Source organism: Hyla sarda, chromosome 7 (assembly GCF_029499605.1).
Source record: "Hyla sarda isolate aHylSar1 chromosome 7, aHylSar1.hap1, whole genome shotgun sequence".
Taxonomy (NCBI): domain Eukaryota; kingdom Metazoa; phylum Chordata; class Amphibia; order Anura; family Hylidae; genus Hyla; species Hyla sarda.
The window spans coordinates 46,002,639-46,028,923 of record NC_079195.1 but is presented as its reverse complement, the minus strand read 5'-3'; the positions used below and the strand labels follow the sequence as shown (position 1 = coordinate 46,028,923).

The 26,285-nt window shown below is 42.0% G+C and overlaps 2 protein-coding genes across 2 annotated transcripts in view; one reads left to right on the top strand and one right to left on the bottom strand.

Annotated features, from left to right (window-relative positions):
* The window catches only part of DOCK1 (dedicator of cytokinesis 1), a 439,672-nt gene that overhangs the window by 161,017 nt on the left and 252,370 nt on the right, over positions 1 to 26,285 (bottom strand). The window lies entirely within an intron of this gene.
* INSYN2A (inhibitory synaptic factor 2A) overlaps positions 8,026 to 26,285 on the top strand; it is a 71,801-nt gene continuing 53,541 nt past the window's right edge. The window contains exons 1-2 of the mRNA XM_056528889.1: positions 8,026 to 8,043; positions 15,705 to 15,863. The gene's annotated coding sequence lies outside the window, so the exon portion shown is untranslated. The remainder of the gene's footprint in view (positions 8,044 to 15,704; positions 15,864 to 26,285) is intronic.

Below are 26,285 nucleotides of genomic sequence, written 5' to 3'. Positions count from 1 at the left end.
TTACGCATGGACAACGTGGCGGCGGTTCAATACATCAACCGCTTGGGGAGCACCAGATCCAAGATCCTTGTGGATATCGAAGGACTTCTGGCACTTCTGCCTGTCCCGCGACATTGTGCCTATGGCGGAGTATATTCCAGGGGTTTCCAATTTGGTAGCCGACTGGAATTCCAGCGATTGGCGTCTGGATCGTTCGGTTTTCCTTCAGCTGAGGAGGCTTTGGGGTCCGTTCGGCGTGGATCTATTTGCTTCTCGCCTCAACCGTCAACTGCAGCGCTTCTTCAGCTGGAGGCCGGACCCGGAGGCGACTGCGGTAGACGCTTTCCGCCAAATATGGCCGAAGGGGATGCACTATGCGTTTCCCCCGTTCCCAATGATCCCCAGGGTTCTCTTACATATAGTGAACCTGAGGGTGACAATTGTGTTGATCACCCCCTGGTGGCCGACGCAACCATGGTTCCCTCTTCTTCTGGGGATGACAGTGGATTATCCCAGATTGCTTCCTCACTTCCCGCAGCTCCTCACCAATCCGATTAAGGGTCTTCACCCTCTGGTAGTGGAGGGCAACCTGCTTCTCCTAGCGTGGCTGGTTTCGGGGTGCCAGATGCGGATAGCGACCTTTCAAAGTCGGATAGGGATCTCCTCGTCATGGCCTGGGCCCCCGGGACTAGATCGGCATATCAATCAGCCTGGAGACTCTGGGTGTGTTGGTGTGATCAACGACAGGTTGATCCCGTTCAAGCGCCTGTGTCTGTAGTGGTCAATTATCTCGCGGAGTCTTTTGAATTCAGTAAGTCTTTTAGCTCCATTAATGTTTACAGGTCAGCTATTTCGGCTTACCATGGTCCGGTGGATTCTTTGCCGGTTGGCAAACATCCATTAGTGTGTAGACTTTTACGGGGCGTCAAGTTTAAGCAATCTCCACATCCCAAATATCAAGCGACCTGGGATGTTTCCAGGTTGCTGAATATGTTTTCTTCATGGGATGACAATAGTGACCTTTCGTTAAGATTGTTGTCCTATAAACTGACTGTCCTTTTAAGTCTAGTCACGATCAAGAGGGTTTCGAACGTTAAAGCCCTGGACATTTCTAGGCGACAATTTTCGCCTCAGGTAGTCAAGTTTTCGGTGGTCCGTCAGACCAAAACGGGTATCCACTCGTTTTTTTTATCCGTTTTTTCCTGCGCATCCACGGCTCTGTGTTGTCCGTTGCCTGCAAGCATACGAGACGCAAACTGCCGATTTGCGCTCCCCAGACTTTTCTCAACTCCTTGTATCCTATGTCAGACCTCATCATCCGGTTACCTCCGCTACTTTAGCGCGGTGGGTGCGTTCCGCCATGGGTATGGCGGGTATTGACATATCCCTCTTAGGAGCCCACTCTTCCAGAGGGGTGATGGCTACTAAGGTGGTCACATCAGGGGGGTTCTCTCTCCGCTCTCTTAATTGCGGCCGATTGGTCTTCTGAGACCACTTTTCGCCATTTTTACTTCAGACCGGAGGACCATGTCTCCATGTCGGTTCTATGATTATGTTGTCATGTCATCTTGTGTATCTGTGAACCATCAGTAGGTTATTAGCTTTGAACTTGCATAAGATATGAGCCTCCTGTCTGATATATAAATCGAGATTTTCCTAGCTTGTGTCGGAAAATATTAGTTATTCGAAGACAGGAGGAGAGTATCTTCCCTCCCGACCCATCCCTATTACGCTTCTTTGTTCCTTTTTCAGGTTATTGAACGACGATGGTGGGTCCCCGTTTGCAGCTAACCTGTTGTGAACAGGCTTTCTGGTTCCTAGGTCCCCTGTGGGACGAAGTCTAATCCCTGTTGGGGTGCAGTTGGCATTGCTGTTGTCCAGGTTTTTCCAGTTTCCAGTTCCTAAGTCGGAGTCTTGGGGACGGCTGGCCGAAGATCCATGTTGCAGTATCGAAGTATGGATGGAGTTCGTGGTTCCTGTGCGGCTGTGTTTTCGCATAAAGAAAGAGGAAGTGTTATACTCGGGCAGACCCTTAAATATTAGCCACCTGGCTAGGAGGGGCTATCGGGACTACAAGGACTGCTGGGAGTTGTAGTCTTTAAAAAAAAAAATTCTGTTGGAATTACAATGAAATGAAGATAGTAATTCTGCTATGGGCATTAATAAAGAAAGTTTAATGCATAAGATCCTCGCCTCCTGTCTTCATATAACTAATATTTTCCGTCACAAGCTAGGAAAATCTCGATTTATAACCCTGATGATAGCAGCTTTCAGGAATAAGACCATGTGTGACCTCAACTTCTGACAACTTATCTAAAGTACAGTCAATTGATAGTAATGCTTTAAAACACGGGACATATGGTTATAAAGTTAAAGCAAAGGTGGTCATGTTTTGGAGTCTGCAAAATGACAGTTTACTTTGTGAAATGAAAAGAAAATACGGTAATAGTTTTTGTCTATGTTCGGAATAAGTTGAACTGAACGGGCACAAGTCAGGTACCTAACTGTATACGGTGGCATAACTTTCTGCTGGTATGCTGAAGTGTACCCCAAACACAGTCCACTTAAAACGTGTGAATATACTGTCCTTCTGGTCCAGCTAAAAAGAACATTTGTGTTGATCCTTTTTTCTTTTTACATGTACAGTTTAAGACTAGTGCTCATTTCCTGGGCCCCTGAATTGGAGCTCTTAGCTTCGTCTTACAAATACCCTTGTTGTGTCATATCTGAAGAGCTAGAACGTAGATTTCCAAGAGTGAATGGACAATAATTACTAATAATAATGATGTAAAACTCCCCAAATTAGAATTTTAAGTAACAATTATAAAGCAGACCCTATGACATAAACAGCCCTATTTGCAATCTTTAGCACGATGTATCCAAATTCATAGTGATCATGATGGATGTATAATTTGCTCAGTTATTAGGGGACTAGACGTAGAGAGCGGCTGCCCGAACGCTTTCTTCACAAGACTATGAGATTCATTTATACTTTGCAAAACAAATAAAATGGTTTCTCTGTGCAATTATGGAACAATTTATCAGACCACAAGAAGCAATTACGGTGGACGATATCTCGGAGTTGTGAAGATTTCACACTTGACATATCACATGCCATATCTTTATAGTTCAGGAACACGGACGTTGTGTTCTACCCTTCACCGCCATGATAATATTTTACATCTAATGTCCATCATGTAACAATAGAAGGTGAGCGCTTTAGGTAATCCCGGTGAAACTCATTTTAAGCAGCAATTTGTTTACCATTGGGATGTTATTTTCTGTCGCAGTTTAATCAGTTTCCATCACTTTCGATTTGCACTTTTAAAGAAATATGATTTTGCAGAGAAGTCAGGAAAGAATACGCAGCATTGTGCTAACTGGGCAGTGCCCAACTATGACTTACCTCCTTACTTTTACGGGAAGAAATAAAGGAACATTTGGGTTGATTAAAAAGATTTGCATTGTAATATAAATTGCACTGCAGCAATCGAGGAAGTTGAAAAGCCTGGTATAGAGATCAGGACACTCGCTGCTTTGCATGAGAAAGGACACAGTGTTCATGGGGAGATTTATTGATACAATTTTTTGATGTATTGATTGCATTTAAAGGGGATGCATTGAGCCTGTGCAAGCATGCCTGACCAATGCCTTATTCAATCACTATGGGACTCCTGGACATGGTGCTGTACTTTGCTCTATCTTTCTTAGGCCGCCATAGAGAGTGAATAGAACAGAGGCTGAAGACGTGTACAATACTTTACTACTCTAACCCAGACCTTCATTCTCATGATCAGTGGGGTGGATATTTGAGAACTTTAAAAGTTAGAATGACCCCTATTATTTTGAAAAAATCTTTGATTTGTTATCTATGTCAAAAGTTAAAGGGGTACTCCAGTGGGGAAAAAATCCAAATCAACTGGTGCTAAAAAAATTAAACAGATTTGTAAATTACTTCTATTAAAAAATCTTAATCTTTTCCAGTACTTATCAGCTGCTGTATGCTCCAGAGAAAGTTGTAAAGTATTTTTTCTGTCTGATCACAGTGCTCTCTGCTGACACCTCTGTTCATGTCACAGACTGTCCAGAGCAGGAGAGGTGTGCTATGGGGATTTTCTCCTGCTCTGGACAGTTCCTGACATGGAAAGAGGTGTCAGCAGAGAGCACTGTGGTCAGACTGAAAATAACTCCCCAACTTCCTCTGGAGCATACAGCAGCTGATACTGGAAGGACTGAGATTTTTAAATAGAAGTAATTTACAAAATCTATTTAACTTTCTAGCACCAGCTGATTTGAAACCCCCCCCCCCCGCTGGAGTACCCCTTTAAGATCACACTTGGTCTCAGTCCTGAGACCGACTGCGATGGAGAGTTACAGCCGGGTGAAGTGTACGGCAGTGTGCACCTCACTCCCCAGCTGTCACTCAAACCTGTCTCATTCCCATAGACAGCATTTTCCAAATAGAGTGTCTCCAGCTGTTGCATAACTACAACTCCCTTTGGCTGTCCAGGCATGCAGGAAGTTGTAGTTTTGCAACAGCTGGAGACACACTGTATGCAAAACACCACCATAGACTCTAATGCAGTGAATGGGTTCAGCAGAACAGCCTGGCCAGGGAGTCTAGAGCATTGCCATGCACTTCACAAGGTTATAACTCGCTATCACTATCTCAGGATTGAGTCTGGACAACATGTGAAAAAGTTTTTGGAAATTACAGTAATGTTTTAAAGAAATATGAAGGATATCATTAGAAAAAGAAAGTAACAGTGTACATCCAATGGTGGCTTGGGTTAGGGATATATGACACATTTTCGGGCCACCTCCCAAGCAGTCGGTGCCAGATACTTCCATGAAATTTGCGAAAGTCCCATACAAGTCTATGGGACTTCTGCAAAATCATTACATTAAAAGTCTATAGCCTTGCGCAAGTCACTGGATGTACGCTTTAAAAGGTGTTATCCGGGAATAGAATAATCCCCTGTCCTCTGGTTGTCTGTATTTAGGGATGTGGAAATCCTATCGCCCGACGTCCCGGGACAAGTAGTTTTGGGCGCCGGGCAGGTGAATTGTTCATAGATTTAGCCCTGTATCGGGCTAGCAGGGACAGACCGACTTCCCCCTTATTTTTCTTTAATGCCAGTGTGAGGCGCAGAAGCCGATGCAAGCTCAGGTGAGGAGGCCGAGCATGCAGGCGGCGGGAAGGGTGGTTGTATATGTATGTAATGTATGATTGGATGGGGGGGGGGTGTATCAGCAGCGGGTGTATGTATGATGTGTGCATATGTATGGTGTGTGTGTATGATGTCTGTGTATATATGATGTGTGTATGATGTCTGTGTGTGATGTGTGTATGTGTATGATGACTGTGTATGTGTGTGTGATGTGTGTATGTGTATGATGTCTGTGTATATATGATGTGTGTGTATGAGGTCTGTGTATATATGATGTGTGTATGATGTCTGTGTGTGATGTGTGTATGTGTATGATGTCTGTGTATATATGGTGTGTATATATAATGTGTGTATGATGTATGTGTGTGATGTGTGTATGATCTATGTGTATATATGATGTGTGTATGATGTCTGTGTGTGATGTGTGTATGTGTATGATGTCTGTGTATGTGTGTGTGATGTGTGTATGTGTATGATGTCTGTGTATATATGATGTGTGTGTATGAGGTCTGTGTATATATGATGTGTGTATGATGTCTGTGTGTGATGTGTGTATGTGTATGATGTCTGTGTATATATGGTGTGTATATATAATGTGTGTATGATGTATGTGTGTGATGTGTGTATGATGTATGTGTATATATGATGTGTGCATGATGTCTGTGTGTGATGTGTGTATGTGTATGATGTCTGTGTATATATGAGGTGTGTATGATGTCTGTGTGTATATATGATGTATATATGATGTGTGTATGTAATCTATGATGGGGGAGCAGTGATGGGTGTATGAATGATGTGTGCATATGTATGGTGTATATGTATGGTTTGAGTGTATGTGTGATGTGTGTATGTGTATGATGTCTGTGTGTGATGTGTGTATGTGTATGTAATGTATGATGTGTATGTAATGTATGATGGGGGGCAGCGGTGGGTGTATGTATGTATGTGTCTGTATGTATGATGTATGTATGTAATGTATAATATAGGGGGCAGTGGCCGGTGTGTGTATATGTGTATGTACAATATGTGTATGAATGTATGTTTTGTACAGGGGCGGACTGACAAGTGCTGCAGCCAGTTGTGCTAATTTTTTTTAGTGGTTTCTGGCCACCCGCACTAAATTGCACCCCCCAGAATCCCCCCCTTCATGCTCACTTGCCAACCAAGAGCCCCTCGGATGCACGCAAACACGCCCGAACCAAAACTACAACTCCCAGCATGTTACACCGTAACCTAAACTGTAGAACTATAAAGTGCAACATGCTGGGAGTTGTTTTGGTTCGGGTCAGCTGCAGAACCATAGGCTGCATCAGGGCATGCTGGGTGTTGTAGTTACTAACTGTAATTCCCAGTATTCCTCAACTCAGCCTATGGCCCTGCAGCTGACACAAGCTCCCAGCATGTTACACAATAACCGTAACTGTGCTACTATACAGTGAAACATGCTGCAACACCCACACAACCATAGGCTGTATCAGGGCATGCTGGGTGTTGTAGTTATCTAGTAACTAAATGCAACTTCCAGCATTTTCTGACACAAAATGCACCACATAAACTGGAGAAGCAGAACACCCCCCCCCCCCCCCCCCGCCCCAGTAACACAGCGTTGTCCACCGTTATCCAATCAAAAGACCATATGTAAGTCCCTATGAAGACTGAAAAATAGTGATTAAAATATTTTAAGTGCATATATATGTGAATAAGCCCCTTTCCTAATAAAAGTTCCGATAATAAATGGTTACGATAAAAACTACAGATCATGGCACATAAGATTACCCTCATACATCCCTGTATATGGAAAAATTGGAGTTATAGGGGTCAGATGGGGGGGGGGGGGGGGGGTGAGGCGCAATTTTCTGGGCTTGCCTCGGGTGTAAAAGGAGCTATCTACACCTCTCCCACCACTAATAGCCTGGCATGCTGCGATCGCCGTGGCCACTATTAAACCATTAGATCACCGGTGTTTAAGTTGACAGCAGTGTCTAAAGGGATCTTATATCCATCCCTGGTGGTCTAGTGGGGGGGATTGTACTATTTTGGTTGAAATTATAGATTGTGTTCCGCTTTAGTCCCTTGGACAAACAGTTTTTATTTTTTTATTTCCCCACCCCTGTGTATTACAACTTGGCTCCTTTCACTTCACTGGAATGGAGTTATAATACCACACACAACCGGAGGACAGGTGTGGTGCCATTTTTGCAAAAAAAAATTGTTGTTTTTCAAAATCTCAATAAACCACTCAAAGCTCTTGGGCCTCATTGCAAAATCTGTTAAAGAAGTACACCAGGATAGGGGTGTTTTTCTGCAACATTTCCAATCTGCCCCTTATAATAAAGATTCCCTGAGATCAATAAATTGCGCTGCGGTTCACACCGATGTTCCACCTTGGCCAGTGAGTGGCAATGTGACTTATCGAGCCCTGATACCAGGGAGACTACAGGTGCTGGGGCTCCAGACATCACATTGCCACCCCCTCAATCACTGGCCGAAGAGGGACAACATTGTGTGATGTATTGATCACAAATTCTATTTCATGGGTAATGCTTTGTACTCTCTGAGACAGACCGGTGAGGACATGTGCAGAGTGCTCCACAAGTTGAAATTTACAAATCCCATTTGTTACATGTCTTCAGATTATGCACTGATCAGCCATAACATTAAAACCACTAAAAGGTGAAGTGAATAATATTGATTATGTTGTGACAATGACATACGTCAAGGGATGGTAAATATCAGGTGGAGGGGCTGGGGTCTCCCACAGCCTGTCCTCGCATCCACACTCTACCAAGACTCCATTTCTTTACTTGTTGCTAAGCAACCAGAAGCGCATAGATGCAGAGAGTGGACTTTTCCATCATGTTCACCACAGCAGGTTTTACAGAGTTCAGTCGGGGTAAACGGCAAAATAAGAGAAGTAGCTAATTATCAGGAGCCGGATGATCCCACTGAGAGTGTTCAGCATTACATCCGTCAAGACATTCAGGCAAAAGAGAACAACATAGTTAGGCTGGGTTCACACTACGGTTTGTAATTACGGTTCCCGCATACGGCTAGGAGGGAGGGGTGGGCGGGGCTTAATCGTGGCGCCCGCACTCAGCCGTGCTGAGTGCGGGCGCCGCGATTAAGCCCCGCCCACCCCTCCTCCCAGACGTATGCGGGAACCGTAATTACAAACCGTAGTGTGAACCCAGCCTTACAACCTTATGGGATTCACTGCTGGGGCACTCTAAAAAGTTGTAAAAAGTACCCCTGATCCTTTACCTGAGGCAGATTGTTGTAACGCCCCTATTCTACAAAATCATCCGGGGATATGCACTCAGGAGGCTTGTGGAGGAGACAAGCAAATTTACACTAGTCACCTGCACCCCAAAAAAATAAATAAAAAAACTGCACTCCAGATGCTATGCAATACCCACCTGTCCAGCAGTAACTAAACACTTTGGGGGAGATTTATCAAAACCTGTCCAGAGAAGAGTTGCCTGTAGCAACAAAACTGCTCGCTTCTTTCACTTTGAACAAGGCCTCTGCAAAATGAAAGAAGCAATCTGATTGGTTGCTATGGGCAACTGGGCCTCTTTTTCTCTGCACAGGTTATGATAAATCTTTTCCTTTGAGTGGCACACACTATACAAGTGGCCAACTACCTGCCACTGGACATTCAAACTTATAGTGTTACCTTACACAATTGGTACTTGGCTGCAGCCTTCCAAAGTACAATTCAAAACAGATCTGTCTTCAGCACCTTTGCTGATCTGAGCTCATGTTAAAAACTTGGCATGGTACAGGAAGCAGAATGAAAGGCCCCAAAGACAAATCCTGCCCTTCATTAACACATACATAAAAATCCAGGCCCTAAAATAGGACTTACCAAGAGTCCTTAGTAAGCCAATTGTTGCCAGTGATTTAATTCTCTCCTGGATCCCCCTTTTCTTATTCTCAATTTGTATGAATGGGATATGCACTTCTAGACACCTAGTGTCTAAATAATGAGAAATATAAAAATATACTAACCCCCGACCACCACTCCTGTTACTGTCTCACAAATGCTACTGATAATGGATATAAAGATTTACAGGTATAGAAGTACCTGTGTCTGTCCATTTGTAAGGGAAGTTATAGAGACTGAAAGTAAATACCTAATTTAGGCAACATTTTAGAACTTCTAGTAATTATGGTGCACCACTGGAAGTATAGTATACACCAGTGGTCCTCAAACTGTGGCCCTCCAGATGTTGCAAAACTACAACTCCCAGCATGTCTGGACAGCCAGCGGCTGTCCAGGCATGCTGGGAATTGTAGTTTTGCAACATCTGGAGGGCCACAGTTTGGGGATCACTGGTATACACTATATTGCCAAAGGTGGCCCACATTTATTAACCCCTTGGGGACGGAGCCCATTATAACCTTAAGGACGGGAGCATTTTTTGCAAATATGACCTTTATCACATTATGTATTAATAACTCTGGGATGCTTTTACTTATAAATTTGATTCAGAGATAGTTTTTTCGTGACATATTCTACTTTATGTTAGTGGCAAATTTATGTCAATACTTGCATCATTTTTTGGTGAAAAATTCCAAAATTTCAGAAAAAAAATTAGATTTTTTTTTATTTTTCTAACTTTGAAGCTCTCTGCTTGTAAGGAAAATAGACATACCAAACAAATTATATATTGATTCACATATACAATATGTCTACTTTATGTTGGCATCATAAAGTTGACATGTTTTTACTTTTTGAAGACATTAGAGGGCTATAGCAGCAGAAGTATAGCAGCAATTTTCCAATTTTTCCCGAAAATTTCAAAGTCTGAATTTTCATGGACCAGTTAAGTTTAGAAGTGAATTTGAGGGTGTTTATGTTGGAAATCCCCTATCGTGGACCCCATTATGAAAACTGCACCTGTCAAAGTATTCAAAATGACATTCAAAAAGTTTGTTAACCCTTTAGGTGTTTCACAGGAATAGCAGCAAGATGGAGGAGAAAAATCAAAATCTCAATTTTTTTACACTAAAATGTTATTGTAGGCCCATTTTTTTTTTCATTTTTACAAGGGGTAAAAGGTAAAAAGGCCCCCCAAAACTTGTAATTCATTTTCTCTCGAGTAAGGAAATACCTCATATGTGGATGTAAAGTGCTCTGTGGGTGCACTAGAGGGCTCAGAAGGGAAGGAGCGACAATGGCATTTTGGAGAGCAAATTTTTCGGAAATGGTTTTTGGGAGGCATGTTGCATTTAGGAAGCCCCCATGATGCCAGGACAGTAAAAAAAAAACAAAACACATGGCATACCATTTTGGAAACTACACCCCTCAAGGAATGTAACAAGGGCTATAGTGAGCCTTAACACCTCACAGGTGATTGACGAACTTTCGTTAAAGTGGGACGTGAAAATGAAAAATTTTATTTTTAACACTAAAATGCTGGTGTTACTCCAAACTTTTCATTTTCACAAGGAGTAATAGGAGAAAATGCCCCCCAAAATTTGTAACCCCATTTCTCTCGAGTAAGGAAATACCTCACATGTGGATGTAAAGTGCTCTGTGGGTCCTCTACAGGGCTCAGAAGTGAAAAGTGAGAGAGCGCAATGTACATTTGAGGCCTAAATTGGTGATTTGCACAGAGGTGGCTGATTGTTACAGTGGTTCTGACCAAAAAAAAAACGTAATAAGGGGTATAGTGAGCCATGACACCCCTTAGGTCTTTTGGTTAAAATTGGACATGAAAATAACAAATTTGTTTTTTTCCCCTGAAATGCTGGTGTTACCCCAAATTTTTTATTTTCACAAGGGGTAATAGGAAAAAAGCCTCCCAAAATTTGTAACCCCATTTCTTATGAGTATGGAAATACCCCATATGTGGATGTAAAGTGCTCTGCAGGTGAACTACAATGCTCAGAAGAGAAGGAGCGCCATTGGGCTTTTGGAGAGAGAATTTGGTTGGAATGGAAGTCGGGGGCCTTGTTTGTTTACAAAGCCCCCCCCCCCCCCCCCCACACACACACACACATACGTGACTCCATTTTGGAAACTACACCCCTCACAGAATTTAATAAGGGGTGCAGTGAGCATTTACACCCCACTGGCATTTGACAGATCTTTGGAACAGTGGGCTGTGCAAATGAAAAATTAAATTTTTCATTTTTCCGGACCACTGTTCCAAAAATCTGTCAGACACCTGTGGGGCATCAATTCTCACTGTATTATTATTGTATTATATTCCGTGAGGGGTGTAGTTTCCAAAATGTGGGGGGGTCCACTGTTCTGGCACCATGGGGGCTTTGTAAAAGCACATGGCCTTCAATTCTAGCCTAATTCTCTCTTCAAAAGCCCAATGGCGCTCCTTCTCTTCTGAGCATTGTATTTCCATACTCATAAGAAATGGGGTTACAAATTTTGGGAGTTTTTTTTCCTATTACCCCTTGTGAAAATGAAAAATTTGGGGTAACACCAGCATTTCAGGGGAAAAAAAACAAATTTTTAATTTTCATGTCCAATTTTAACGAAAAGACCTGTGGGGTGTCATGGCTCACTATACCCCTTATTACGTTCTGTGAGGGGTGTAGTTTCCAAAATGTGGTCACATCTGTTTTTTGGGGGGGTCAGAACCGCTGTAACGATCAGCCACCTCTGTGCAAATCACCAATTTAGTCCTCAAATGTACATGGGACTCTCTCAATCCTGAGCCATGTAGTTCGTCTGCAGAGAATTCTACACCCACATATGGGGTATTTCCGTAATCGGAAGAAATTGCGTTGGAGATTTTGGGGGTCTTTTTCTCCTTTAACCTCTTGTGAAAATAAAAAGTATGGGGCAACACCAGCATGTTAGTGTAAAAATGTTTATTTTTTTTACAGTAACATGCTGTTGTAGCCCCCAACTTTACCTTTTCATCAGGGGTAAAATGAGAAAAAGCCCCCAAAATTTGTAACACAATTTCTCCCGAGTACGGAAATACCCCATATGTGGCCCTAAACTGTTGCCTTGAAATGAGAGAGAGAGAGAGAGAGAGACAGAGAGAGAGAGACATGCGCATTTGAGGCCTTAATGAGGAATTTGCAATAGGGGCGAACATGGATACAAGGATGGGGCTTGTCTCCACATAAACCCTACAGCAGTGTTTCCCAAACAGGGTGCCTCCAGCTATTGCAAGACTCCCAGCCTGCCAGGACAGTCAATGGCTGTCCGGCAATACTGGTAGTTGTTGTTTTGCAACAGCTGGAGGCTCCGTTTAGGAAACACTGCCGTATGAGATGTTTTTCTTTTTTATTGGGGGGGGGACGGGGAGGGGGGGACGTGTAAGGGGGTGTATATGTAGTGTTCTACTTTTTATTAAGTTGTGGTGTAGTGTAGTGTTTTTAGGATACATTCGCACTGGCGGGGGTTCACAGTGAGTTTTCCGCTGCGAGTTTGAGCTGCGGTGGAAAATTTGCTGCAGCTCAAACTTGTAGAAGTAAACTCACTGTAAACCCCCGCACGTGTGAATGTACCCTGTACATTCACATGGAGGGACGCCTCAAACCTTCAGCTGCTGCAAAACTACAACTCCTGGAATGCACTGACAGACCGTACATGCTGGGAGTTGTAGTTTTGAAACAGCTATAGGCACACTGGTGGGGAACCACTGAGTTAGGAAACAGACTCTAGCTCAGTTATTCCAACCCATGTGCCTCCAGCTGTTGCAAAACTACAACTCCCAGAATGCACTGACAGAACGTACATGCTAGGAGTTGTAGTTTTGCAACAGCTGGAGGCACACGGGTTGGAATCACTGAGCTAGAGTCTGTTTCCTAACTCAGTTGGTCCCCACCAGTGTGCCTCCAGCTGTTGCAAAACTACATCTCCCAGCATGCCTAGACAGTCAGGGATGCTGGGCGTGTAGTTCTGCAATATCTGGCCCTTCAGATGTTGCAGAACAACAACTCCCAGCATGCCTGGACAGTCTGGGCATGCTAGGAGTTGTAGTTATGCAACAACTGGTGAAGAACAGTTTGGAGACCGCTAAGTAGTCGTCTCCAAACTGTAGCACTCCAGATGTTGCAAAACTACAACTCCAAGCATGCCAGGACTATCCAGGCATGCTGGGAGTTGTAGTTCTGCAACATATGAAGGGCCAGATATTGCACAACTACACATCCAGCATCCCTGACTGTCTGGGCATGCTAGGAATTGTAGTTTTGCAACATCTGGAGGGCTACAATTTGGAGACCACTGTATAGTGGTCTCCAAACTGTGCCCCTTCAGATGTTGTAAAACTACAACTCCCAGCAAGCCCAGACAGTCAGTGCATGCTGAAAGTTGTAGTTTGGCAACATCTGGAGGACCACAGTTTAGAGACCACTACACAGAACTGTAGCCCTCCAGATGTTGCAAAAATACAACTCCCAGCATGCCCAGACACAACCTTTGGCTGTCTGGGCATGCTGGGAGTTCTAGTTTGGCAACTCCTAGTAAGCAGCAGTAAAGATCACTTAACGGCGATCTTTACTGCTACCTTCACCGCTGCTCTGCTGCCTGCCGCCGATTCCTCCGCTGGCCTCGCCAAGGGTCGGCTGTCTCTCAGGTACCCGCCACCATCTACCCCCCCTGGCTCTGCCCGATATCCAGGGGCGGGCAGAGCGGGGATTTCACCTTTAACCCCCTGCCCCCAACTGCCATTGGTCAGTTAGTCCTAACTGACTAATGGCAGGGTATAGGAGGAGGTGGCACCACTGCCACCTTGCTTCTATCCTTCAGGATGATCGGAGCGGTCTCTGACAGCTCCAATCATCCCTATTTTCTGGGCTATCGGGTCATCAGAGACCCGATCAGCCTGGAATCTGAATTGATGGCCGATGGGGGCGATCGCCGACATTAAGTACAAGGACGCGAGGGCATACCTGTAAGCCCTTCGTCCCAAAAAGGTTAAAGAGTACCTCTCATGGTACTCTTGCTAAATTTTATAATCCTCCCAGTTCACTGCCCCATCATGATAACCCCCCCCCCCCGCCTTTATTTTTAGTTTTCCACCTTGATATTGCTCTGTATTTTCTGCTCAGTCTCAGTCAGCTCCACAGACAGGGAAGGAGCGTTCCCCAGCAGGCGCGACATCATCTGAAGCCATACAGGGGAGAACGTCCTCTGCCACTCTGCTACACACAGCCCAGAGCATTTCAGAGTGTGTTAATAAAAAAATTTAAAAAAATGAACAGATAAATAAAAAAAATGAATAAATGAATGAATAAATGAATGAATAAATTGAAATACTGTGGATTTTAAATCAGAACCACCGGTCAATTCTCATACAGATTTCAAAACTAGCCCCATTTGCCGTCACTGTACTACAGTGTAGATTTTTTGCATGCAAATCCACTGTGGAAAGTCCTGTGTATTTGTGTAAATTTGGATAACACAGTCCTTGTCATAGTCAGTTGTGATGCATTCCAGAGATTTGAGATCCAAATGTCGGCAAGTGTGAATACAGTAACTACACCAGGTTGTACCAAATGTAGTTCACAGACTCTTACAAAGTGGGAAAAGTCATGCAAATCAGTCCCATAAACCACATATCAGAGCAGGACCCTAAGAATCCCAAATATCTCACCCAATCAGTAATATATCTGCCAATAGTTACAAAATCTGCTATCTGGATTCATAAGCTGGTAACATAAAATAGAAACTAAACACTGTCACGACCAGCACTTTCTTAAAAGTCATCTTCTTAATTATAAATCCAATTTAAGACATCACATAGTAGCAGGTTTGGAGAAACACAGGGAAAGACCCTTGACCCTTAATCAGACAGCAATGGTACTCACATGTTTACATATTGTCCAGGTTAGCTGATCGCCACTGAACTCGTATAACATAAAAGAGATTTGCATGTGACTGAAAGTACCACCTGACCTCAAGGAGCAGAGAGTCCTTTATTAGAATTTTGATAATATGTACAAAATCTTTTGAAACTTAACTTGTGTATATAAATATAACCAACGGCAAAATGTAATACATAAAACAATGCAATAAAAAAAGAAAGCAGCTGATTCTTATTCTGCAAACTTTATTAACAGAGGACTCTTTCTGGTAAAATAAAGCTGCATTTACCCCAAATCCAAATATTCTTCTTATTACCTCCACTAACTATAGGGCAATAAAATGTCCCAAATGTCTATAAGATCTATAAGTGGAAAAAAAATAAAAAAAAATAAAAAAAAAAAAAGAAAGAAAAAACTAACCCCACAAATACACAGGACGATCACAGGTTGCCATAATGAATTTAACAGCCAACGTAGCCAATATAAGGTGAGTTTTACTTGGCAGGACACAAGGTGGCACTCCTTCCCTTGCAAATGCTATAGCAAAAATCTCTATGGTTTTCATGCAGTTTGAGTGGCGACTTCGAGATGGAAGCAGCTTTTGTGTTTCTGCTCTAATCATTCCTCCAGGTTTTTTTTCACCCCTTTTCCGAAAAAGAAGGAGAAAAAAATAATAATTTGAAGAAAAAAAAAAAAAAAAGAAAAACAGATCCTAAAACAAACAGGTTTTAATAACCCAAGACAACTGCTTTAATATCACAGCTATCAACTCTCAGGAAGCCAAGGAGATTGCTAGGAATATCTTGCAGCAGATGCTGAACCACAGAACATCCTTCAACAGTAGGCTTGCAGAACTGATCACAGAGAAATGCCTCAAAGGAGAACTTCACAGTCATTTACTTATTTTTAAGGATACATAAGGTAAGCTCCTCTGCTGTGAGATCCCCTCCGGATAAAGACCCAGTGATATTGAGATGTCTGTCTCCTTCCCCTTTAGATCCTTCTCTCTCATTACGTTTTGATTAACATCAATATTGGCATTTGTATTTGTCCTGATATATGGGGCGAATATTTAACATTTTTTTTGAGGGGGTGGAGGAGGTGGTAAATATTCCAGATCCAGCATGCCCCCCTCATTGTTTGTATTCCCTACAGAAAGCTATGGCAATAGTATAATCTAGAATCCCTGGGCTGGTTTGGAATATCACAGCACATAGGAACCTACGTAGTATAGACTGGGCTATCTGGAGGTTCAGTGATGCAGAATGGGATTTGCTTATAGAGAGATCTGCAATAGGTGTCATGTACTTTATAGATGATGTGTATATAGAGAGAACACAGAGGTATATACCTCTTTATCAGTATTGGTTGCTGTATGTTTTATAACATTTGGCTATATACATAGGCTTGCTCCTGGGACGTGTGTGTGTGTAAGTATGTGGGGTGATTGCGCCCAGCCTACTTGCTCATGCTGGCAGCACGGTGCCATTGTCAGGTACCATCCGGCCGACTTCAAGGTAATGATGAAAATAATGCTTTAAAGAAGGGTGAAGATTGGTAAGTGCTTACCAGCCAGATCAAATATTTAAGAGCAAATTAGCTAGTCGGAGCAACGTTTTATTGAGGAGTAATCCCTATAGGCGCAGTGGCTCCTTCCATCACTTTCCCTAGAATACTCAATGAGCCAATTTAATCTGACCATCTCCAGCGAAAGCGTAGGAAGAATACAAATCCGAGAATCCATCTCTATAGGTGAAGTGCAGGCAGCCGGCCAGCGATTATGGATTGCTTATTTGCATTGTCAGTACGGTAGATGTGTGTGGGATTCAGTATTGTAGACACGTCAGGAGCAAAGCTCATAACTTCTTATATACAAGGTCTGGGGGTGACAAGGTTAGGGTTAGGTTACTGATTAAAGCATTGGCTACCAGCCCCACCACCGCCGCCACTGTCTATCCATATGTACGGCTTCTAGTCACATGACCAGGAACATAATTAGTTCTTCTAAAACGTGTTTATTCCCCAATCATATATGATCTACACAAGCAGCACAAGAATTCCCTGCCCTGAGATTCCTTTCCCAAGGCACCGTGCTTTCTCCAGACTTGTATCTGCATTCAAAGTCGCTTTCATCTCTGAAATATTCATTACATCGGGGGCTTTTTTTTTTTTTTTAGGTTACACTGGAAAATACGAGGCTTCTCAATTTATAACCATGCAGCAAAGCACCCCGGAGCAACGAGTTACACACATTACACCCTCCCTAGATTGATGAGGGTCAAATAAGTGTAACTGTGCTCATATATAAATGACATGAGGTTTCAGCTCTTAATTTTTATATTTATTCATTTTTATTGATATTTTGTCGCCAATTTTTTATTTACTGTATCAGGCTAAACATTGTTACTGTTAAATTAAAGAAACAAAATCACTTCACAACATATTTTTAAATGTGTATATATTATATCAATATTGTAAAAAAAAAAAAATATATATATATATATATATATATATATATATACACATACATACATACACACATATATATATACATACATACATACATACACACATATATAATGTAGTCATATATATACACACACAAAATGATAGTATATCATTAGAAAAATAGCTGGAAGATTAAGAAGAAGAAAAGAATTGTCCAGGTCTCCACTGCCCATGATTGCCCAGTAGCAGTTTTATGTGCTAACATAACTTATAGTATCATTTGCATTTTTGCGACAGGTCATTTTGGCGAACAAGATCTGGAATATATTATGATGCATAAAAGTGTGCATCATTCTAAGCAGAGTCTCAGCAAGGTCACTGTGGAGAAAAGTCTATGTCTACTGCTACCAAAAAAAAAAAAAAAAAAAAGGATTACCAATCACAATTCAGGCGTATTCCCAGAGTATTCTCAGCAATGCAGATATTGCAGTTCCGGGTGTTTTAAGTGACAGGCACTTTGCTCAATGAGTGACTGAAGCAGCTTCAAATGGTTTTGTATGAGAAAAGTTGCTTGTTTATTTCAAGAAAAAGAAGGGGAAAAAAATTAACAAAAACATAATATTTAAGTTACAAATTGTAGTTGACTTGCTTCGTACTCCGCAGCGGGGGGGGGGGGGGGGGGGGAACAGGGATGCTGGTATGCACACTGACCTTACCATCCAACCCCCCCCACCCCCCGCCCCTTTCCCTGTGGAGGTGTACGGGCTCTTTAGCACACTGATATGGGCCATACAACAATGTCCCATCTGTCATAGGGTGCAGATGTAGCAGAGCAGTGTTTGTCATGGGGACTGCACCATTTCATCACTGAAATAACTCATAATGCAGTAAGGCTTACCTGCAGTCGTACTGTAAGTACAACCACAATGCATTGTGGCACCAAATGACAAACTCTGCTCTACTACAGTTATGAAGAATCTCAGGCAATATAACCGAGAGCCAACATTTCCAAGGAAACCACTTGCACAGTGCAGATTTATCTCTGGTTGGTTTTACGGCTTTTGTCCTTGACAAAGTCATTTATTTCTGTGTTGGACAAGCGCACAGTACAACTTCCCTTCTGTAAACCAGACAGGCGATTTCCTAAAAATGGACATACATACAGTATATTCACTCTGTTGGAACAAATGGAAATACTAAAATATTCCAGTAACCCTGGCCCCACGTTTGTGTGTGCAGCAATTTGTCAAGAGTCTGTGAGGTGATGTTTATCATGTGAATCAGCTAAGTAGTAGTCAATCATCTGTCGGTAATAGCTGGTTCCTGGGTATTCCGGATTGTGAAGACCATAAAGCAATGGTCTCAAACTGTGGCCCACCAGATGTTGCAAATCTTCAACTCCCAGCATGCCCGGACAGCCAACGGCCAACAAAAGTGGTCACCCAGCTTTCCACATGACCTGGATGGTATCTAATTCTCTAAGTGTATGAAGAGCTACAGCATCTCACTTTCCTTTCCTCTACCACTTTACATATATGTTAGCTGGTTATATTCTACTATGCATGAAACAGGTGGCTTAGGATGAACAGAGACTAAGGAGAACGCAATATGGAAAAGCAAAAAAAAAAAAAAAAAATTAATTAATTTAATTAATAAAACATTACAAATTCATTAGTTTAATAAAACATACAGTATATGCCATCTCGTGGAACTGCTCTTTAAAGCACAAGTGCATGTGCAGGTATTGTTCTCTGTGATCAGAAATTACTAGTGTCACATTTGGACATAGAATAGATGAAGTAGCTTGTTGTGTAATCCTATGTAATGTGATATGAGGAACATATTCCAAAGGCAAACTCAAGAACTAATAATAGATAAGTCGGGTATCTAAACACCTTTTATGTATTATGCTCCCCAAATTTTTTCCAAAGGCAAACTCAGCACTGCTGCATCTGCACATGAAGTATGTGAACTGGAACTGCAGCTTTACTAACTACTTCATTTATTTACTAGTCCTAATGTGTCCATGCTGAGGTATGCTAAAGGAATGGCGAGTGCAGGATATATACAGTATATCTATATATCATAATATATAATAAAAAACATAATAAATATATATATATATATATAATATAAATAATAAAATAAGATATAATAATATAGGTTTAATAAAAAAAAAATTTATAACAAAAAAATATATATAATTTATATATATATATATATATATATATATATATATATATATATATATATATATATATCCTTGTCACATTGCACTGGGCTGCAGCCCTTGAGGGCATCTCCAACACATGCACGAGTCTGACTCAGCACTCTGGTCATTAGTAATGTCTGAGTCGCTCGCTCAGACTCTTCCTGCTTTCACAGCCTTGAGGACTTGGAGCAATGATCATATGTAAGAAGCACAATTACCCATGCTCCAATGTGTTATTACAGTTCTTGGTGGCGTGTCTTCCAGAGCGCAATGACAAGCTGCATTCTGTAGGGACGGTGGATGGTGCAAGCTGGATGGGAGTGGATATACTTTTTACCATCTAGACAAGTGTTTTTTCCCAAACAGTGAGCCTCCAGTTGTTGCAAAACTACAACTCCCAGCATGCCTGGACGCAGGGAGTTGTAGTTTTGCAGCAGCTGTTCAGTATTTTTTGGGTCTTTTTTTTTGGAACAGCTGCTGCAAAACTACAACTCCCTGCGTCCGGGCATGCTGGGAGTTGTAATTTTGCCACAGCTGGAGGCACACTGGTTGGTAAACAATGGTCTAGATCAGTATTTTTTGGTTTTTTTTTTTATCTAGACCATTGTTTACCAACCAGTGTGCCTCCAGCTGTGGCAAAATTACAACTCCCAGCATGCCCGGCCAGCCTTTGGCTGTCCGGGCATGCTGGGAGTTGTAGTTTTGCCACAGCTGGAGGCACACTGGTTGGGAAACACTGATCTAGACACACACAATTAATCAAAATAATGTATAAAGCAATGAAAACAATGTCTGTATGACCAGTATAGCATCATAGGTTGTGGTGTAAGTATTGTCCATAGTCTACACCAGTGTTTCCGGATGCCTCCAGCTGCTGCAAAACTACAACTCAATAGGCAAAGGGCATGCTGGGAGTTGTAGTTTTGCAACAGCTGGAGGCACCATGGTTGGGAAACACTGGTCTACACATAGGGGGACATGTATCAAAGATTTTACCCCTGTTTTGTGTGTATTTTTTTTTGAACAAAATTTTGCGCAAGCCCATTTTTTTGCGCACGTTTTGGTAGAGCATGTCCTCCAGATGTGGCTGAATCGGGGTACCTTGGAGTGACATCTATAGTACGCATGGATTTATTAACTGCGTACTTTTCCTTTACACCAAAAATGTTGCCGCAAGAGCTGCTTTTTTTGCGCAAATATAAGCCATCTTGGACTTAACGTAGCAAGATGCTCTAAATCATCGATTCTATTTTCCAAAGAGTGGATTGAGGAGATGACTACATTTACCCGCAATTTATGAAGCTCATTGCACTTGATTGATAAATTTAGCTCTTCTGCACATAATTTAGAATTTGGGAAAAGGGGTAAAATGCTTCTACCATACACCAATAATGATACATGTCCCCCATAGTGTAAACTTTGCACCACCCACCAGATCAGAGAACAGGAAGTCACTGGCCATGTATCTCCTAGATGTGGACGCCCTACAATAGGCTATTAGAACTGGTGGGCTTGTGTGGTGGATCTGTAATGTCAATACTCCGCACACACACAAGGAGGGACATGTATCATTATTTATGTATGGTAGAAGCAGTTTACCCCTTTTCCCGAATTCTAAATTATGCGCAGAAGAGCTAAATTTATCAATCAAGTGCAATGAGCTTCATAAATTGGGAGTAAATGTAGTGATCTCCTCAATCCACTCTTTGGAAAATAGAATCGATGATTTAGAGCACCTTGCTACGTTAAGTCCAAGAGGGCTTATATTTGCGCAGCCCTTGCGGCAAAATTTTTGGTGTAAAGGAAAAGCACGCAGTTAATAAATCCATGCGTACTATAAATGTCACTCCAAGTTACCCTGATTCAGCCACATCTGGAGGACATGCTCTACCAAAATGTGCGCAAAAAAATGCGCAAAAAAAGGGCTTGCGCAAAATTTTGTGCAAAAAATACACACAAAACAGGGGTAAAATCTTTGATACATGTCCCCCAAGGTCACTACTCTCTGTGGTATAATCTGGGTCTCCCGGCTTATGTTGTGCAAAAGATGTGGTGACTGATCACCTAAAAAGTACATGCCGCTCCAGAAGAAGCTATGGTACGGCGCAGTGTCGCCTAAATTGTTAAGTGTAACTTTATTCAGTTGTACAATGCATCCACTTGTACAATTAAGGGTGTGCACAACAATGGTGCATGACAATAAACAACAATACTTGTTTAGCCCAAAGACTTGGTGTTGGTGCTCAGTGCGCCCCAGGACTTGATGCAAAAGTTTTGTGTTTTTTCTTTTATTTATTTTTTCTTTCCAAAAGGTTTCAAATGAAGAAAAAACAAAAACAAAAAAACACCCCACTTCTAGAGACAGAAGCTGCTATACAGTCTTTCCTATGTGCTTGACTATAATGTCTGATGACGAGACCTAAGAAGTCTTAAAAGCTTAACATCATTCCTGTCATTTCTATATTGCTTCTAGAGAAGAATAATATAGGTTGCTGTTTGGGGTCAACACATAACGGACTCCATGTTTGATGGCGAGAGCTAAAAAGCCTCGAAAACTTCTATTAGGGGGTACTCCAGGGAAAACCATTTTCTTATTTTATTTTTGTCAAATCAACTGGTGCCAAAAAGTTAAACAAATTTGTAAACTACTTCTATTTAAAGATCTTAATTCTTCCAGTACTTATCAGCTTCTGTATACTAGAGAGGAAGTTATTTTCTTTTTGAATTTCCTTTCTGTCTGACAACAATACTCTCTGCTGACACCTCTGTCCGTGTCCGCAATTGCCCAGAGTAGGAGCAAATCCCCATAGCAAACCTCTCCTGCTCTGGACAGTTCCTGACATGGACAGAGGTGACAGTAGAGAGTACTGTGGTTAGACTGAAAAGAAATTCAAAAAGAAAAGAACTTGAGCATGCAACAGCTGATAAGTAATGGAAGGATTAAGATTTTTAAATAGAAGTAGTTTTAAACAGTCATTTTAATGTTTTAACTTTTTTTGGCACCAGTTGATTTAAAATGGAGTACCCCTTTACCCCTTCCAATGGAGTACCCCTTTAACATAATTCCTGTCATTTCTATTAGTAAAAGGTATATTAGAAAGACTGGGAATTTGTTATTGACCACAATAAAACTTTTTTCAATAGGCTAATATAGTACCAATAGGCACAGGGCTCTGATGATTTCAGCCACTGTATATGTAGAATTAGGTAGTCACTAGAGATGAGCGAACTTACAGTAAATTTGATTTGTCACAAACTTCTCGGCTCGGCAGTTGATGTCTTTTCCTGCGTAAATTAGTTCAGCCTTCAGGTGCTCCGGTGGGCTGGAAAAGGTGGATACAGTCCTAGGAAAGAGTCTCCTAGGACTGTATCCACCTTTTCCAGCCCACCGGAGCCCCTGAAGGCTGAACTAATTTATGCAGGATAAGTCATCAACTGCCGAGCCGAGAAGTTCGTGATGAATCGAATTTACTGTAAGTTCGCTCATCTCTAGTAGTCACGTTCCTCCTGTTATCTATCATCATATGAGTGAATGTAGAAAACTGAATAAAAAGTTTAAAAAATTCTACCAGAATTCCACAAAGGCATATGATATGGAACAGACATTAAGAGAGCTCTTAAAGCTCGAAACGCGTTGGCGTTTCTTTTGTTTTTACCAACATGTCTTTAGTGTTTTTGTTTTTTTAAACTTAAACGGGTACTACCGTGGAAAACTTTTTTTTTTTAATCAACTGGTGCCAGAAAGTTAAACAGATTAGTAAATTACTTCTATTAAAAAATCTTAATCCTTCTAGTACTTTTTAGGGGCTGTATACTACAGAGGAAATGTTTATCTTTTTGGATTTCTCTGATGTCATGACCAGAGTGCTCTCTGCTGACCTCTGCTGTTCATTTTAGGAACTGTCCAGAGCAGGAGAAAATCCCCATAGCAAACATATGCTGCTCTGGACAGTTCCTAAAATGGACAGCAGAGGTCAGCAGAGAGCACTGTGGTCATGACATCAGAGAAATCCAAAAAGATAAACATTTCCTCTGTAGTATACAGCCCCTAAAAAGTACTAGAAGGATTAAGATTTTTTTTAATAGAAGTCATTTACAAATCTGTTTAACTTTCTGGCACCAGTTAATTTAAAAAAAATAAAAAAAAAGTTTTCCACGGTAGTACCCCTTTAAATGATCCAATAAAATCTAATTTTTTTACTTTTCTATTTTTGAAGCTGGAATCACTTTACCCTTTTTTCCTACAGACAATATAAGTTGTGTTCACCTCTGACTGCTTAGTATAGAAAGTTTAGTAATTTTGTGAGTGTGTTGCATAGTTTATTGTGTAGTATAGGAGTAAAAGAGGTTCACATTTCAAGTCATATTGCTGACAGCTGACATCCCTAACCCTATATGGCAGCGCACTGCATTCTGGGAGAGCGAGTTGTTCCTACAGCGCACTATGGTAGTACAATGTAAAATGATCACTATGCAAATATCAACACTTAACCATGTTCTAACGTCAATGTTTCCCAACCAGTGTGACTCAAACTGTTGCAAAACTACAACTCCCAGCATGCCCGGACAGCCTTCGGCTGTCCGGGCATGCTGGGAGTTGTAGTTTTGCTACAGCTGGAGGCACACTGGTTGGGAAACACTGGCCTAGACTTCTGAAGAAGCTTGGTCAGAGCGAAACATGTCGGGGGGGCTGTCAGTGTTTTAAAGATTCTTTGTTGCCACGGTCTATACACATGTGAACATGGGAGTTGTAGTTTTGCAACAGCTGGAGGCACACTGGTTAGAAAACCCTGTTTTAGGTCATCTGTTTTTGCTAGATTTTGCGTAGAGTTTCACCTAGGCTCGTAACCATTGTTGTAAATAATGCAGCACGTATATATTCCGTACAGAACGCGCTCTCAGATGGGTGGTTAGTTTATATTGGCATCTGCCATCAGATCAGCTTTGTAGGACATTATCCATGGCCTCTGAGGACGTCTGCGGATTCTGACATAGTATGTGGAGTCAGCAGCTGTGTCCAATGAATGACAGACCCAGCTGTGACATACAGTAAATAGGCTGAGGGCACATGTATATGGGGCTGCTGCGTCTCACACACACTGCATGGATATGTTCCTACTGTCAGGTCCAGAGAGGAGCAAACTTACAGTAAATTCGATTCGTCACGAACTTCTCAGCTCGGCGGTTGCTGACTTTTCCTGCATAAATTTAGTTCAGCTTTCCGGTGCTCCGGTGGGCTGGAAAAGGTGGATACAGTCCTAGGAAAGAGTCTCTTAGGACTGTATCTACCTTTTCCAGCCCACGGGAGCACCGGAAAGCTGAACTAATTTATGCAGGAAAAGTCAGCAACCGCCCAGCCGAGAAGTTCGTGATGAATTTAATTTACTGTAAGTTCGCTCATCTCTAGTCAGGTCCATACAAGGATATATTATACAGTCCCTTATACTCTATTAGCAGTATTCAAGCTCTTAGATAACATTACTGCTGATAGGTAACAAAGAAAACAGAAGCCTAAAAACTATTAAATGTCCAATGGGACAACAGACATATAATCTACCGTATATACTGAAAAAAACGAGAAAAGCCTGCAATATATTTGTATTATATTATATTTTTGTGTAATGCAGCTATAAATACAAAACATATACCCAAATATAAGTACAAGCATGACATCTGCATGCAGAATACACTTTACTGTGTACTTATACTTGGGTATAAGTTCAGTATTTATATCTGCATTGCACTACTGCTTGTCACTTGTATACTATAGTCAGCATATTTACCCACCTATGAACTAACCCCTAACCGCAGAACGTCGGGTATACCCGGCGCTTCGGCATGGGCGGGTTATGAAGCGAGCTCAGGAGCTGAGCTCGCATCATACCTGCACGGTCCCGGCTGCTATCAGCAGCCAGGACCCGTGGCTAATGCCGGACATCAGCGTTCCGGCATTAACTCTTTAGACGCAGCGATCAAAGTTGAAAGAATTCGGGTTGTTTGGATGCCCGTAGACTTTACCCAGAGCGGCCTCATTACTATAGGATTGTAAAAAGCTAGTTGTATTACATATATATATATATATATATATATATATAAAATGAAATGTTGATATGAAATATAGACTATATATTTAATGGTATGGTGTTTTGCCAGTGTTTTCATAATATATATATATATATATATATATATATATATATGTACACACACACACACACACACATATACAGTGGTCCCTCAACATACGATGGTAATTCATTCCAAACGACTCATCGAATGTCGAATCCATCGTATGTTGAGGGATTCGTGCAATGTAAAAAGTGCATTTAATACTCACCTGTCCCCGCCGCTCCGGACCGCTTCCTCACCACTCCTGATGCTGTCCCGCTGCTCCGGCATCTTCTTCAGGATCCTCTGGCTTCTTCCGCATCTTCTCCGGGCCTCGCTTTCTGGTGACGTTATTACGTTGCGGCGCCGGGACGGCGTGCGCAGCGACGTAATAACGGCGCCGGAAAGCGAGGCCCGGACCCTGGAGAAGATGCAGAAGACGCCAGAGGATTGCAAAGTGGACCCGGAGCAGCGGAATCGGTAAGTGAACCTGTCCGGGATGCTTAAACTGCTATCCGACAGCAGCTTAAGCATTTTGCGCTGTCGTATAGCAGTTAATGCGATGGCCCCGACATATA